Below are 14,421 nucleotides of genomic sequence, written 5' to 3' on the forward strand. Positions count from 1 at the left end.
GATGGCTAGAACGCCGAACGCCGCCCGAACAAGGAGAGGGACCGATTCCGGCGGAAGTCGTGACACCTAGATTTGGTGGATTTGAATGCAAATCTAATGGCCAAATGTTAAAGAACATCTAGCTGCTTGAGAGCATGCTTACCTGCCTATCTATAAATTACATCTCCATTATCTAGCATGGGTAGGATGGTCATCTGAATCAGGGTTAGTTTGGCAGCTGGGGTGGAAGAGGAGAGATTACGATAGAGGAAACCAAGTCTAGATTTAACTTTAGCTTGCTGCTTTGATATATGCTTAGAGAAGGACAGTATACCATCTGGCCATACTCCCAAGTACTTGTATGAGGTGACTACCTCAAGCTCTAAACCCTCAGGTAGTAATTACACCTGTATGAAAGGTGCATTATTCTTACCAAATCACATTACTTTTGTTTTGGAGGTGTTCAGAACAAGGTTAATTAAGGCAGAGATAGCTTGTTGGACACTAAGAAAGCTTTGCTGTGGAGCGTTTATCACAAAAACCGGGGAAGGGGCCAGCTGAGTATAAGACTGTATCATCTGCATATAAATGGATGAGAGAGCTTCCAACTGCCTGAGCTATGTTGTTGATGTAAATTGAGAAGCGCGTGGGGCCTAGGATCGAGCCTTGGGGTACTCCTTTGGTGACAGGCAGTGGCTGAGACAGCAGATGTTCTGACTTTATACACTGCACTATGAGAGAGGTAGTCAGAAAACAGGCCAAAGACGCCTCAGAGGCACCTATGCTCCATAGCTGGCCCACAAAAATGGAATGGTCTACCGTATCAAAAGCTTTGGCAAAGTCAATAAAAATAGCAGCACAACATTGCTAAGAATCAAGGGCAATTGTGACATCATTGAGTACCTATAAGGTTGCAGTGACACATCCATAACCGGAGTGAAAACCAGATTGCATACCCAAAAGAATACTGTAGACATCAAGTTGACAAGTTTTTCCAACACAGGGCAAAATAGAAATAAGTCTATAACAGTTTTACATTTTTATTTTTTAATTTCACCTTTATTTAACCAGGTAGGCCAGTTGAGAATAAGTTCTCATTTACAACTGCGACCCGAACAAGATAAAGCAAGGCAGTGCGGCACAAACAACCACACAGAGTTACACATGGAAAAAACAAACGTGCAGTCAACAGCACAATAGAAAAAAGTCTATATACAGTGTGTGCAAATGGTGTGAGGATGTAAGGCAATAAATAGGCCATAATAGCGAAGTAATTACAATTTAGCAAATTTACACTGGAGTGATAGATGTGCAGATGATGATGTGCAAGTAGAAATACTGGTGTGCAAAAGAACAAAAAAGTGAATAAATACAATATGGGGATGAGGTAGGTAGATTGGATGGGTTATTTACAGATGGGCTGTGTACATCTGCAGCGATCAGTAAGCTGCTAAGATAGCTGATGTTTAAAGTTAGTGAGGGAAATTTAAATCTCCACCTTCAGCGATGTTGGCTTTGGGGATGACCAGTGAAATTTACCTGCTGGAGCGCATGCTACTGGTGGGTGTTGTTATCGTGACCAGTGAGCTGAGATAAGGCGGAGCTTTACCTAGCAAAGACGTATAGATGACCTGGAGCCAGCGGGTCTGGCGACGAATATGTAGTAAGGGCCAGCCGATGAGAGCATACAGGATGCAGTGGTGGGTGGTATATGGGCCTTGGTGACAAAACGGATGGCACTGTGATAGACTGCACTTAGTTTGCCGAGGAGAATGTTGGAGGCTATTTTGTAAATGACATTGCCGAAGTCAAGGATCGGTAGGATAGTCAGTTTTACAAGGGTATGTTTGGCGGCATGAGTGAAGGAGGCTTTGTTGTGAAATAGGAAACCAATTCTAGATTTAATTTTGGATTGGAGATGCTTAATGTGAGTCTGGATGGAGAGTTTACAGTCTAACGAGACACCTAGGTATTTGTAGTTGTCAACCTATTCTAAGTCAGAACCGTCCAGAGTAGTAATGCTGGACGGGCGGGCAGGTGCGGGCAGCGACCAGTTGAAAAGCATGCATTTAGTTTTACTAGCGTTTAAGAGCAGTTGAAGGCCACGAAAGGAGAGTTGTATGGCATTGAAGCTCGTTTTGAGATTTGTTAACACAGTGTCCAAAGAAGGGCCAGATGTATACAGAATGGTGTCGTCTGCATAGAGGTGGATCAGAGAATCACCCACAGCAAGAGCGACATCGTTGATATACACAGAGAAGAGAGTCGTCCCGATAATTGAACCCTGTGGTACCCCCATAGAAACTGCCAGAGGTCCGGACAACAGGCCCTCCGGTAGGACACACTGAACTCTATCAGAGAAGTAGTTGGTGAATCAGACTAGGCAGTCATTTGAGAAACCAAGGCTGTTGAGTCTGCCGATAAGAATACGTTCAGTCAGAAGCCTTGGCCAGGTCGATGAAGACGGCTGAACAGTACTGTCTTTTATCGATGGCGGTTATGATATTGTTTAGGACCTTGAGCATGGCTGAGGTGCACCCTTGACCAGCTTGGATACCGGATTGCACAGCGTAGAAGGTACGGTGGGATTAGAAATGGTCAGTTATCTGTTTGTTAACTTGGCTTCTGAAGACTTTGGAAAGGCAGGGTAGGATGGATATAGGTCTGTAACAGTTTGGGTCTAGAGTATCACCCCCTTTAAAGAGGGGGATGACCGCAGCAGCTTTCCAATCTTTAGGGATCTCGGACGACACGAAAGAGAGGTTGAACAAGCTGGTAATAGGTGTTGCAACCATGGAGATGGAAAGTTTTTAGAAAGAGAGGGTCCAGATTGTCTTGGCCAGCTGATTTGTATGGGTCCAGGTTTTTCAGCTCTTTCAGAACATCTGCGATCTGGATTTGGGTGAAGGAGAAGCTGGGGAGGCTTGGGCAAGTTATTGCGGGGGGTGCGGAGCTGTTGGCTTGGGTAGGTGTAGTCAGGAGGAAAGTATGACCAGCCGGAGAGAAGAGCTTATTGAAATTCTTGATTATCATGGATTTATCGGCGTTGACAGTGTTTCCTAGCATCAGTGCAGTGGGCACTAATTCTCCATGGACTTTACAGTGTCCCAAAACATTTTGGAGTTAGAGCTACAGGATGCAAATTTCCTGTAGTCCCTGAAAAGTTGCATATCGCGAGGGTTATTCGAAAGCTAATGCAGTCCGCCACAGGATGTTTTTGTGTGCAGGTTTAGGTCAGTCAGGTCTGGAGTGAACCAAGGGCTATATCTGTTCTTAGGGACATGCTTATTTAAGATGGTGAGGAAATTACTTTTAAAGAATGACCAGGCATCCTCTACTGATGGGATGTCAATATCATTCCAGGATACCTGGGCCAGGTCGATGAGAAAGGCCTGCTCACGGAAGTGTTTTAGGGGGCGTTTGACAGTGATTTGGGGTGGTCGTTTGAGAGCGGATCCATAGCTGACGCAGGCAATGAGGCAGTGATTGCTGAGATCCTGATTGAAAACAGCAGAGGTGTATTCAGAGGGCAAGTTGGTCAGGATAATATCTATGAGGTTACCCATGTTTAGGGATTTAGGGTTGTACCTGGTGGATTCCTTGATCATTTGTGAGATTGAGGGCATCTAGCTTAGATTGTAGGAATGCCGGGGTGTGTTAAGCATATCCCAGTTTAGGTCACCTAACAGAACAAACTCTGAAGACAGATGGGGGGCAATCAATTTACACATGGTGTCCAGGGCACAGCTGGGAGCTGAGGGGGGTCTATAACAGACTGAAACAGTGAGAGACTTATTTCTGGAGAGATTCATTTTTTTAATTAGAAGCTTGAAATGTTTGGGCATAGACCTGGAAAGTATGACAGAACTTTGCAGGCTATCTCTGCAGTAGATTGCAACTCCTCCCCCTTTGGCAGTTCTATCTTGAAGAAAAATGTTGTAGTTGGGGATGGAAATCTCAGAATTTTTGGTGGCCTTCTTACGCCAGGATTCAGACACGGCAAGGACATCAGGGTTGGTGGAGTGTGCTAAAGCAGTGACTAAAACAAACTTAGGGAGAAGGCTTCTGATGCATGAAACCAAGGCTTTTACGGTTACAGAAGTCAACAAATGAGAACACTCCAGCAGGCATCAGCTATGTAGCCAAGTGATCATAGGATCCAGTGAACAGCAATAGATGAAACAGGGAAGCCGCTAGGTAGTAGTTACTACGCTAGCAAGCGGGAGACACGGCGTTCAAAAAAAAAAGTTAGCAGGCCAGGGCTAGTAGAAGCGTCTGCTCCGACGTCGGGCAAAGGTCGGTTGAGGGCACAATGGATGGAATTACGTTGGCAGACCAGCTGTGATGGAACGGTGGGGCTCCGTATCGACAAAGGGTCCAGGCCAGTTGACAAAAGAGGTATTGTAGCTGGAGTAATTTCGATTGCTAGCCGGGAGATGCGCCTGGCTCGCGGCTAACTGGTGCTAGCTTTGGGACAAGGGCGTTAGCCACTATAGCCACTCTGTAGCAGCTAGCTAGCAGTGATGATCCGATGCAAAGGTCCAGAGCTTACGGCAAGAATCCTGTGGTGTAGTAGATTCTAGTCGTGTTAGCGAAGAGTCCGGGAGGCATCAGCTGTGTAGCCGAGTGATCATAGGGTCCAATGAGCAGGCCTGGAGATGGGCCTGGCTTAAGGCTAGCTTCGGGGCTGGGCCACTCGGTGGCAGCTAGCTAGCTGTGATGATCAGGATTAATGGTCCAGGGCTTACCCAGGAATCCAGTGTTGTAGTGGCTAAAAACAGTCCGATAGTGGCAGGCTGGCAATTATTATCCAGCAACTGGTGTCTGTGCAAAAGGTAAAGGCCACTAGCAGTGGCTAACAATTACTTAATAGCTAGTACCTAATTAGCTGGTTAGCTTCTGATGGCTAGCTTCAGATGGAGATTCTGGCAATAAGGTCTAAAAATAGCAGATCCATATCACATTGAGTGAGGTTGCCAGAAGGTATATTTAATTTAAAAATGGAAAAATGTACACGGGAGAACGACAAACAACTTCTGCACTGCTACGCCATCTTGGATCAGCTTGATCTCCCCCTTTAAATAAAGGACTAACCGTGACTGCCTTCCAAGAAATGGGAACCTCCCCAAAGAGGAGAGACAGGTTAAGGACTAACCGTGACTGCCTTCCAAGCAATAGGAACCTCCCCAAAGAGGAGAGACAGGTTAAGAAGGACTAACCGTGACTGCCTTCCAAGCAATGGGAACCTCCCCAAGAGGAGAGACAGGTTAAGAAGGTCAGAGATAGGATTGGTGATTATAGGGGCAGCAACCTTAAAGAAGAAAGGGTCTATACCATCTGACCCAGATTATTTTGGGGGGTCAAGTTTAAGGAGCTCTTTTAGCACATCGGACTCAGTGACCGCCTGCAGGGAGAAACTTTGTAGCGGGGCAGGGGAAAAAGATGAAGGAGCATCGAGGCTAGTTGAATTAGAAGGGGTGGGAGATGAGGAAATGCTATACCCCTACCAACATTTACAGTACATATTACCTCAATTACCTCGTACCCCTGCACATTGACTCGGTACCAGTACTCCTTGTATATAGCCTCGTTATACATCAACTACCTCGTACCCCAGTACCAGTACTCCTTGCATATAGCCTAGTTATCACCTCAACTACCTCATACCCCAGTATAGTACTCCATGTATATAGCCTTTTTATTACCACACTACCTCGTACCACAGTACCAGTGCTCAGGATCCTCGTTATTACCTCACTACCTCGTACCCCAGTACCAGTACTCTAGAGCCTCGTTATTACCTCACTACCTTGTACCCCAGTACCAGTACTCTAGAGCCTCGTTATAACCTCACTAACTTGTACCCCAGTACCAGTACTCTAGAGCCTCGTTATAACCTCACTATCTCGTACCCCAGTACCAGTACTCTGGAGCCTCATTATTAGCTCAAATCAAATCAAATCAAATGTATTTATATAGCAATTCGTACATCAGCTGATATCTCAAAGTGCTGTACAGAAACCCAGCCTAAAACCCCAAACAGCAAGCAATGCAGGTGTAGAAGCACGGTGGCTAGGAAAAACTCCCTAGAAAGGAACCAGGCTATGTGGGGTGGCCAGTCCTCTTCTGGCTGTGCTGGGTGGATATTATAACAGAACATGGCCAAGATGTTCAAATGTTCATAAATGACCAGCATGGTCCAATAATAATAAGGCAGAACAGTTGAAACTGGAGCAGCAGCATGGCCAGGTGGACTGGGGACAGCAAGGAGTCATCATGTCAGGTAGTCCTGAGGGATGGTCCTAGGGCTCAGGTCCTCCGAGAGAGAGAGAGAAAGAAAGAGAGAAAGAGAGAATTAGAGAGAGCAGACTTAAATTCACACAGGACACCGAATAGGACAGGAGAAGTACTCCAGATATAACAAACTGACCCTAGCCCCTCGACACATAAACTACTGCAGCATAAATACTGGAGGCTGAGACAGGAGGGGTCAGAAGACACTGTGGCCCCATCCGAGGACACCTCTCCGGACAGGGCCAAACAGGAAGGATATAACCCCACCCACTTTGCCAAAGCACAGCCCCCACACCACTAGAGGGATATCTTCAACCACCAACTTACCATCCTGAGACAAGGTTGAGTATAGCCCACAAAGATCTCCGGGGGGGGGGGGGGGGGGCAACTCAGACAGGAAGATCACATCAGTGACTCAACCCACTCAGGTGACGCACCCCTCCCAGGGACGGTATGAAAGAGCCCCAGTAAGCCAGTGACTCAGCCCCTGTAATAGGGTTAGGGGTAGAGAATCCCAGTGGAAAGAGGGGAACCGGGCTGGCAGAGACAGCAAGGGCAGTTCGTTGCTCCAGAGCCTTTCCGTTCACTTTCCCACTCCTGGGCCAGACTACACTCAATCATATGACCCACTGAAGAGATGAGTCTTCAGTAAAGACTTAAAGGTTGAGACCGAGTTTGCGTCTCTTATATGGGTAGTTCCATAAAAATGGAGCTCTATAGGAGAAAGCCCTGCCTCCAGCTGTTTGCTTACAAATTCTAGGGACAATTACGAGGCCTGCGTCTTGTGACCGTAGCGTACGTGTAGGTATGTATGGCAGGACCAAATCAGAGAGACAGGTAGGAGCAAGCCCATGTAAAGCTTTGTAGGTTAGCAGTAAAACCTTGAAATCAGCCCTTGCCTTGACAGGAAGTCAGTGTAGGGAAGCTAGCGCTGGAGTAATATGATCACATTTTTTGGTTCTAGTCAGGATTCTAGCAGCCGTATTTAGCATTAACTGAAGTTTATTTAGTGCTTTATGCGGGTAGCCGGAAATGTAGAGCATTGCAGTAGTCTAACCTAGAAGTGACAAAAGCATGGATTAATTTTTCTGCATCATTTTTGGACAGAAAGTTTCTGATTTTTGCAATGTTACGTAGATGGAAAAAAGCTGTCCTTGAAATGGTCTTGATATGTTCTTCAAAAGAGAGATCAGGGTCCAGAGTAACGCCGAGGTCCTTCACAGTTTTATTTGAGACGACTGTACAACCATTAAGATTCATTGTCAGATTTAACAGAAGATCTTTGTTTCTTGGGACCTAGAACAAGCATCTCTGTTTTGTCCGAGTTTAAAAGTAGAAAGTTTGCAGCCATCCATTTCCTTATGTCTGAAACACATGCTTCTAGCGAGGGCAATTTTGGGGCTTCACCATGTTTCATTGAAATGTACAGCTGTGTGTCATCTGCATAGCAGTGAAAGTTAACATTATGTTTTCGAATGACATCCCCAAGAGGTAAAATATATAGTGAAAACAATAGTGGTCCTAAAACGGAACCTTGAGGAACACCAAAATTTACAGTTGATTTGTCAGAGGACAAACCATTCACAGAGACAAACTGATATCTTTCCGACAGATAAGATCTAAACCAGGCCAGAACTTGTCCGTGTAGACCAATTTGGGTTTCCAATCTCTCCAAAAGAATGTGGTGATCGATGGTATCAAAAGCAGCACTAAGGTCTAGGAGCACGAGGACAGATGCAGAGCCTCGGTCTGATGCCATTAAAAGGTAATTTACCACCTTCACAAGTGCAGTCTCAGTGCTATGATGGGGTCTAAAACCAGACTGAAGCATTTCGTATACATTGTTTGTCTTCAGGAAGGCAGTGAGTTGCTGCGCAACAGCCTTTTCTAAAATTTTTGAGAGGAATGGAAGATTCAATATAGACTGATAGTTTTTTATATTTTCTGGGTCAAGGTTTGGCTTTTTCAAGAGAGGCTTTATTACTTCCACTTTTAGTGAGTTTGGTACACATCCGGTGGATAGAGAGACGTTTATTATGTTCAACATAAATCAAATCAAATCAAATTTTATTTGTCACATACACATGGTTAGCAGATGTTAATGCGAGTGTAGCGAAATGCTTGTGCTTCTAGTTCCGACAATGCAGTAATAACAAGTAATCTAACTAACAATTCCAAAACTACTGTCTTGTACATAGTGTAAGAGGATAAAGAATATGTACATAAGGATATATGAATGAGTGATGGTACAGAGCAGCATAGGCAAGATACAGTAGATGGTATCGAGTACAGTATGTACAAATGAGATGAGTATGTAAACAAAGTGGCATAGTTTAAAGTGGCTAGTGATACATGTATTACATAAGGATACAGTCGATGATATAGAGTACAGTATATACGTATGCATATGAGATGAATAATGTAGGGTAAGTAACATTATATAAGGTAGCATTGTTTAAAGTGGCTAGTGATATATTTACATAATTTCCCATCAATTCCCATTATTAAAGTGGCTGGAGTTGAGTCAGTGTCAGTGTGTTGGCAGCAGCCACTCAGTGTTAGTGGTGGCTGTTTAACAGTCTGATGGCCTTGAGATAGAAGCTGTTTTTCAGTCTCTCGGTCCCAGCTTTGATGCACTGGGCCTGCCCAGGAAGCAGCTCTTTCAGTAGTTTCGTTGGAATAGGGTCCAGTATGCAGCTTGAAGGTTTAGAGGCCATGATTATTTTCATCATTGTGTCAAGAGATATAGTACTAAAACACTTGAGTGTCTCTCTTGATCCTAGGTCCTGGCAGAGTTGTGCAGACTCAGGACAACTGAGCTTTGAAGGAATACGCAGATTTAAAGAGGAGCCCGTAATTTGCTTTCTAATAATTATAATCTTTTCCTCAAAGAAGTTCATGAATTTATCACTGCTGAAGTGAAAGCCATCCTCTCTTGGGAAATGTTGCTTTTTAGTTAGCTTAGCGACAGTATCAAAAAGGAATTTCGGATTGTTCTTATTTTCCTCAATTAAGTTGGAAAAATAGGATGATCGAGCGGCAGTGAGGGCTCTTCGATACTGCACGGTACTGTCTTTCCAAGCTAGTCGGAAGACTTCCAGTTTGGTGTGGCGCCATTTCCGTTCCAATTTTCTGGAAGCTTGCTTCAGAGCTCGGGTATTTTCTGTGTACCAGGGAGCTAGTTTCTTATGAGAAATGTTTTTAGTTTTTAGGGGTGCAACTGCATCTAGGGTATTGAGCAAGGTTAAATTGAGTTCCTCAGTTAGGTGGTTAACTGATTTTTGTCCTCTGGCGTCCTTGGGTAGACAGAGGGAATCTGGAAGGATATCAAGGAATCTTTGTGTTGTCTGTGAATTTATAGCATGACTTTTGATGTTCCTTGGTTGGGGTCTGAGCAGATTATTTGTTGCAATTGCAAACGTAATAAAATGGTGGTCCGATAGTCCAGGATTATGAGGAAAAACATTAAGATCCCCAACATTTATTCCATGGGACAAACTAGGTCCAGAATATGACTGTGACAGTGAGTGGGTCCAGAGACATGTTGGACAAAACCCACTGAGTCGATGATGGTTCCGAAAGCCTTTTGGAGTGGGTCTGTGGACTTTTCCATGTGAATATTAAAGTCACCAAAGATTAGAATATTATCTGCTATGACTACAAGGTCCGATAGGAATTCAGGGAACTCAATGAGGAACGCTGTATATAGCGCAGGAGGCCTGTAAACAGTAGCTATAAAAAGTGATTGAGTAGGCTGCATAGATTTCATGACTAGAAGCTCAAAAGACGAAAACGTCATTTTTTTTTGTAAATTGAAATTTGCTATCGTAAATGTTAACAACACCTCCGCCTTTGCGGGATGCACGGGGGATATGGTCACTAGTGTAGCCAGGAGGTGAGGCCTCATTTAACACAGTAAATTCATCAGGTTTCAGTCAGGCCAATCACATCAAGATTATGATCAGTGATTAGTTCATTGACTATAATTGCCTTTGAAGTAAGGGATCTAACATTAAGTAGCCCTATTTTGAGATGTGAGGTATCATGATCTATTTCAATAATAACAGGAATGGAGGAGGTCTTTATCCTAGTGAGATTGCTAAAGCGAACACAAGCCATGTTTAGTTTTGCCCAACCTAGGTCGAGGCACAGACACGGTCTTAATGAGAATAGCTGAGCTGACTACACTGACTGTGCTGGTGGCAGACTCCACTATGCTGGCAGGCTGGCTAACAGCCTGCTGCCTGGCCTGCACCCTATTTCATTGTGGAGCTAGAGGAGTTAGAGCCCTGTCTATGTTGGTAGATAAGATGAGAGCACCCCTCCAGCTAGGATGGAGTCCGTCACTCCTCAGCAGGTCAGGCTTGGTCCTGTTTGTGGGTGAGTCCCAGAAAGAGGGCCAATTATCTACAAATTCTATCTTTTGGGAGGGGCAGAAAATAGTTTTCAACCAGCGATTGAGTTGTGAGACTCTGCTGTAGAGCTCATCACTCCCCCTAACTAGGAGGGGGCCAGAGACAATTACTCGATGCCGACACATCTTTCTAGATGATTTACACGCTGAAGCTATGTTGCGCTTGGTGATCTCTGACTGTTTCATCCTAACATCGTTGGTGCCGACGTGGATAACAATATCTCTATACTCTCTACACTCACCAGTTTTAGCTTTAGCCAGCACCATCTTCAGATTAGCCTTAACGTCGGTAGCCCTGCCCCCTGGTAAACAGTGTATGATCACTGGATGATTCGTTTTAAGTCTAATACTGCGGGTAATGGAGTCGCCAATGACTAGAGTTTTCAATTTGTGGCTTCCTACAGCATTCCTACAGCATTTCCTTCCAGAAACCGTGAGAACGTTGTCCGGCTGCGGGGACCGTGCGAGGGGATTTATACTAACGTTACTATCTGTACTTACTGGTGGCACAGACGCTGTTTTATCCTTTCCTACACTGAAATGAACCTTGCCTAACGATTGCGTCTGAAGCTGGGCTTGTAGCAGGAAATGGTGAACTACCTCGTACCACAGTACCAGTACTCTACAGCCTTGTTATTGTTATTGTGTTACTATTTCCTTTTTAATTGTATTTTTTTTGTTATTTTCAAAATAAAAAATCGTACTTTTTAACTCTGCATTGTTGGGAAAGGGCTTATAAGTAAACATTTCATGGGAAAGTCTACACCTGTTGTGATGAATACATTTAGATTTGATCTAGCTAGCCATGTGCTTTTTATTTTATTTTTAGCTGATATGGGAATGTATACACAAGCAGCATATCAAACTGGGGAAATGTTTTATGTTACACCAGCAAGTATAATATTATTTGCCAGAGATGTGGGAAGCTAAAAAGGCTAGCTAGCTTGCTACATTTTTATCCAGGGTGAAACCATCTAGCTAGGCTGCCAGCTAGCTACTACAAGCAAGGGAAGGCGACTCTTCCTTGCTTTCACAAAATGAAAAGACAAACATTTTAAAACATTGCTATCATGTTAACAAAAGGTTTCCGCTAATCCAAAAATCCCACTACACCCACGTGCACACACTCACGTAGATTGATGGAGTGAAGCTTGTAACCTTAAGTGGCAGATTAAAGATGAAAGGAGGAAGAAGGAGAGGAAGTTGAGATCAGGCGATGAAGGATGTCATATTTTGGAGGGGGTGAGGAGGAGGGGTGTTAGATTGTCTAAAGGAATGTTAACGCTGTGATTCATCTCTCCTCTACCTCTCAGGGCTAACCTTCATTAATATTTCACTGTCCGTTTTTAAAACATCCCGTCATGCACCTGAATCTTACGGAGAAACACTAAATTATTCAGCATCGCTGAGATAAAGGCTTCCATCTATTTAAAAGGTGCTTTGCTGCTTTTTTTATTTTACAGAAAGACACTCAACCTTTTACCCTTCACTTATCACAGGGCGAGGAGGCATGAGGAGGGGGGAAAGGCCTCACCCATTCACTCCCCAAATACCAAACGCCAAAAGACATTAAAAAACCTCTCCTTGATGTCTCTCCACTCATGTAATAGGTAAAGGGAACGCTGGATCAAAAAAAGGTTGAGGAAGCCTGATTTAATAACTAACAAAGCCATATTTCTATTCCATTAAGCACTTGACGTGGGATTGACTAACTATCCTTAATATGGTGTGTTTCCACTCAGAGTGCTACAGGCAGATTCTGAGATCAGACAGATACTAACTGGCATCCAACCCAAACCCTAACTGGCATCCAAACTTACTTAGGTGGTGTGCTGTCAATTAGGCCTTACAACTGCTCTCTCGACTCTTTGCTCTCCCTTCTCTCACACTCTCTATTCCCTCTCTCTTCATTCCCTACTTCTCCTCCTCCCTCCTTCTCTCCCATTTCCCACTCTACCGGCTGGATGAGGGGTGTTTGACGTAGCCAACTACTCTTTGAAGCTCACGCCACTTTAAATAATACTTAATTAACGGAAAGCAAATTAGTCACCTACTTTAATTTGCAGCTCTGTTCCTGCACTGCAGATGCGTTTGATATGAACTTAATAATCATTCCTTCCATAAATCATTTGAAAAGGCTCACTGGAGAGAGGGGAAGAGGGGGAAGCCAATAAATGAGAGGAGAGGAATAGGAATGGTTAATTTGATAAATCCAAAGTGCTAGAGAGAGACCACTCTGGCACTGATTGCTGTTAATCTATCTTTATTAGGCTGACATGGCGGCACTCTTATGCGCACACACACCCCTTTCCCCTCAGTCACGGACACAGACACACATGGACAGATACATATGGGGAAAAAATCACATTTAAGAGTGATGAGGAGGGGAGGGCTGATTGCTTGTGGTACAGGAAGGTCCACAGCTTGCCCGTCCCTGGTACAAAAAAGTTGAGAAAGTTGAGAAACACTATATACGGAAGAGTGCTTTGGTCCTCCTCGTTTTGTTTTGTTAATTAACCAATGAACCCCTTTGCCAAAGACTACCAGTCTACAAAGATCTATTATTGTGTACCCTAGCAACGCTTACCTTCCTTTTTATACTGTAGATTTCTAATTCTAATGGGGTGTGCTGTAGACAGATGGGCTTATTCTATGGACGTGAGGTGACCACAGGCATAGAATTATATATTAGAACTTAATTCAATAGGATCTCTGTGGGTACAGGTGTGTTGTGGGTGGTCACAGGTATGTTGTAGTAGACAGATTGACGTACCTGGCTGATGAGGTTGAGCAGGGGTTTGCCCTATGACCCCACCAGGAAGTTCAGGAGCTGTGGTATCCATGCCAACCACTGAATGGGCGGCACCCCGATGCAGTACTTGTCCACAGCATCCGCCAGGGTGTTCTTGTCATGGAAACTCAGCAGCCACAGCACCTGGGGATGGAGGGATGAAAAAGGGCAGGAGAGAGAGATAGAGAGGGGGGGTGAGAATAGTGACACCGTTAGAGGGAGGTTGTCATCAACATTTCAATGGTAACTAGAGGGCTTAATTGCCTGTAGTATCATCACCGGACCATCTCTGCAGCTAAGATCAGTGGCACACATGAACAGTGAACGGGAGAGGGGGAGGTTGCTTTCTTGGCAAGCTCTAGCCACTTTGAGAAGGGGAGTAGAGAGAGGGGTCACTGAGTAGGTGAACTCCCTCCTGGGGGGGACTGTTGATGTAAATATACCCCCCCCCCCAGCCCCTCCACCCTCCTGGCCCTCTACCCCTTTCAACCAGCCAGACAGGCCACACAGCTTGTGTATGATAACTGATAACGCTACCAGGACCACACCCAGACTGCGTCCCAAATGGGACCCTATTCTCTATATAGTGCACTACTTTTGACCAGAGCCCTAGGGGCCCTGGCCAAAAACAGTTAACTACATAGGGAATAGGGTGCCATTTGGGACACAACGCAGTTACCATGCCCCAGCCAGCCATCTCATCTCTTCATACAATACCAAGGGCAACAGACCCCCCTATCTTTGTGTGTGAGTGCATCGTTTAATGTTCATCCCCAGAAACGCCAACCCATAGGAAATGGAATGGCCTGTGATTATTTCTGTGAAAGGTGATTACAGTATTTGTGTGGTGGACAATATAATAGCACATACTGGAGAGGGAGAGACTGTTGTCCTGTTAGTCTTTCAATTTTAATACAGGCCATCTTCATCTTAATGACAGCCT

At 44.6% G+C, this 14,421-nt stretch overlaps 1 pseudogene; it reads right to left on the reverse strand.

Moving 5' to 3' along the window:
* Positions 1-14,421, reverse strand: part of LOC139381285 (transformation/transcription domain-associated protein-like) — a 188,171-nt pseudogene that overhangs the window by 75,240 nt on the left and 98,510 nt on the right.

This window comes from Oncorhynchus clarkii, chromosome 23 (assembly GCF_045791955.1).
Source record: "Oncorhynchus clarkii lewisi isolate Uvic-CL-2024 chromosome 23, UVic_Ocla_1.0, whole genome shotgun sequence".
NCBI lineage: Eukaryota > Metazoa > Chordata > Actinopteri > Salmoniformes > Salmonidae > Oncorhynchus > Oncorhynchus clarkii.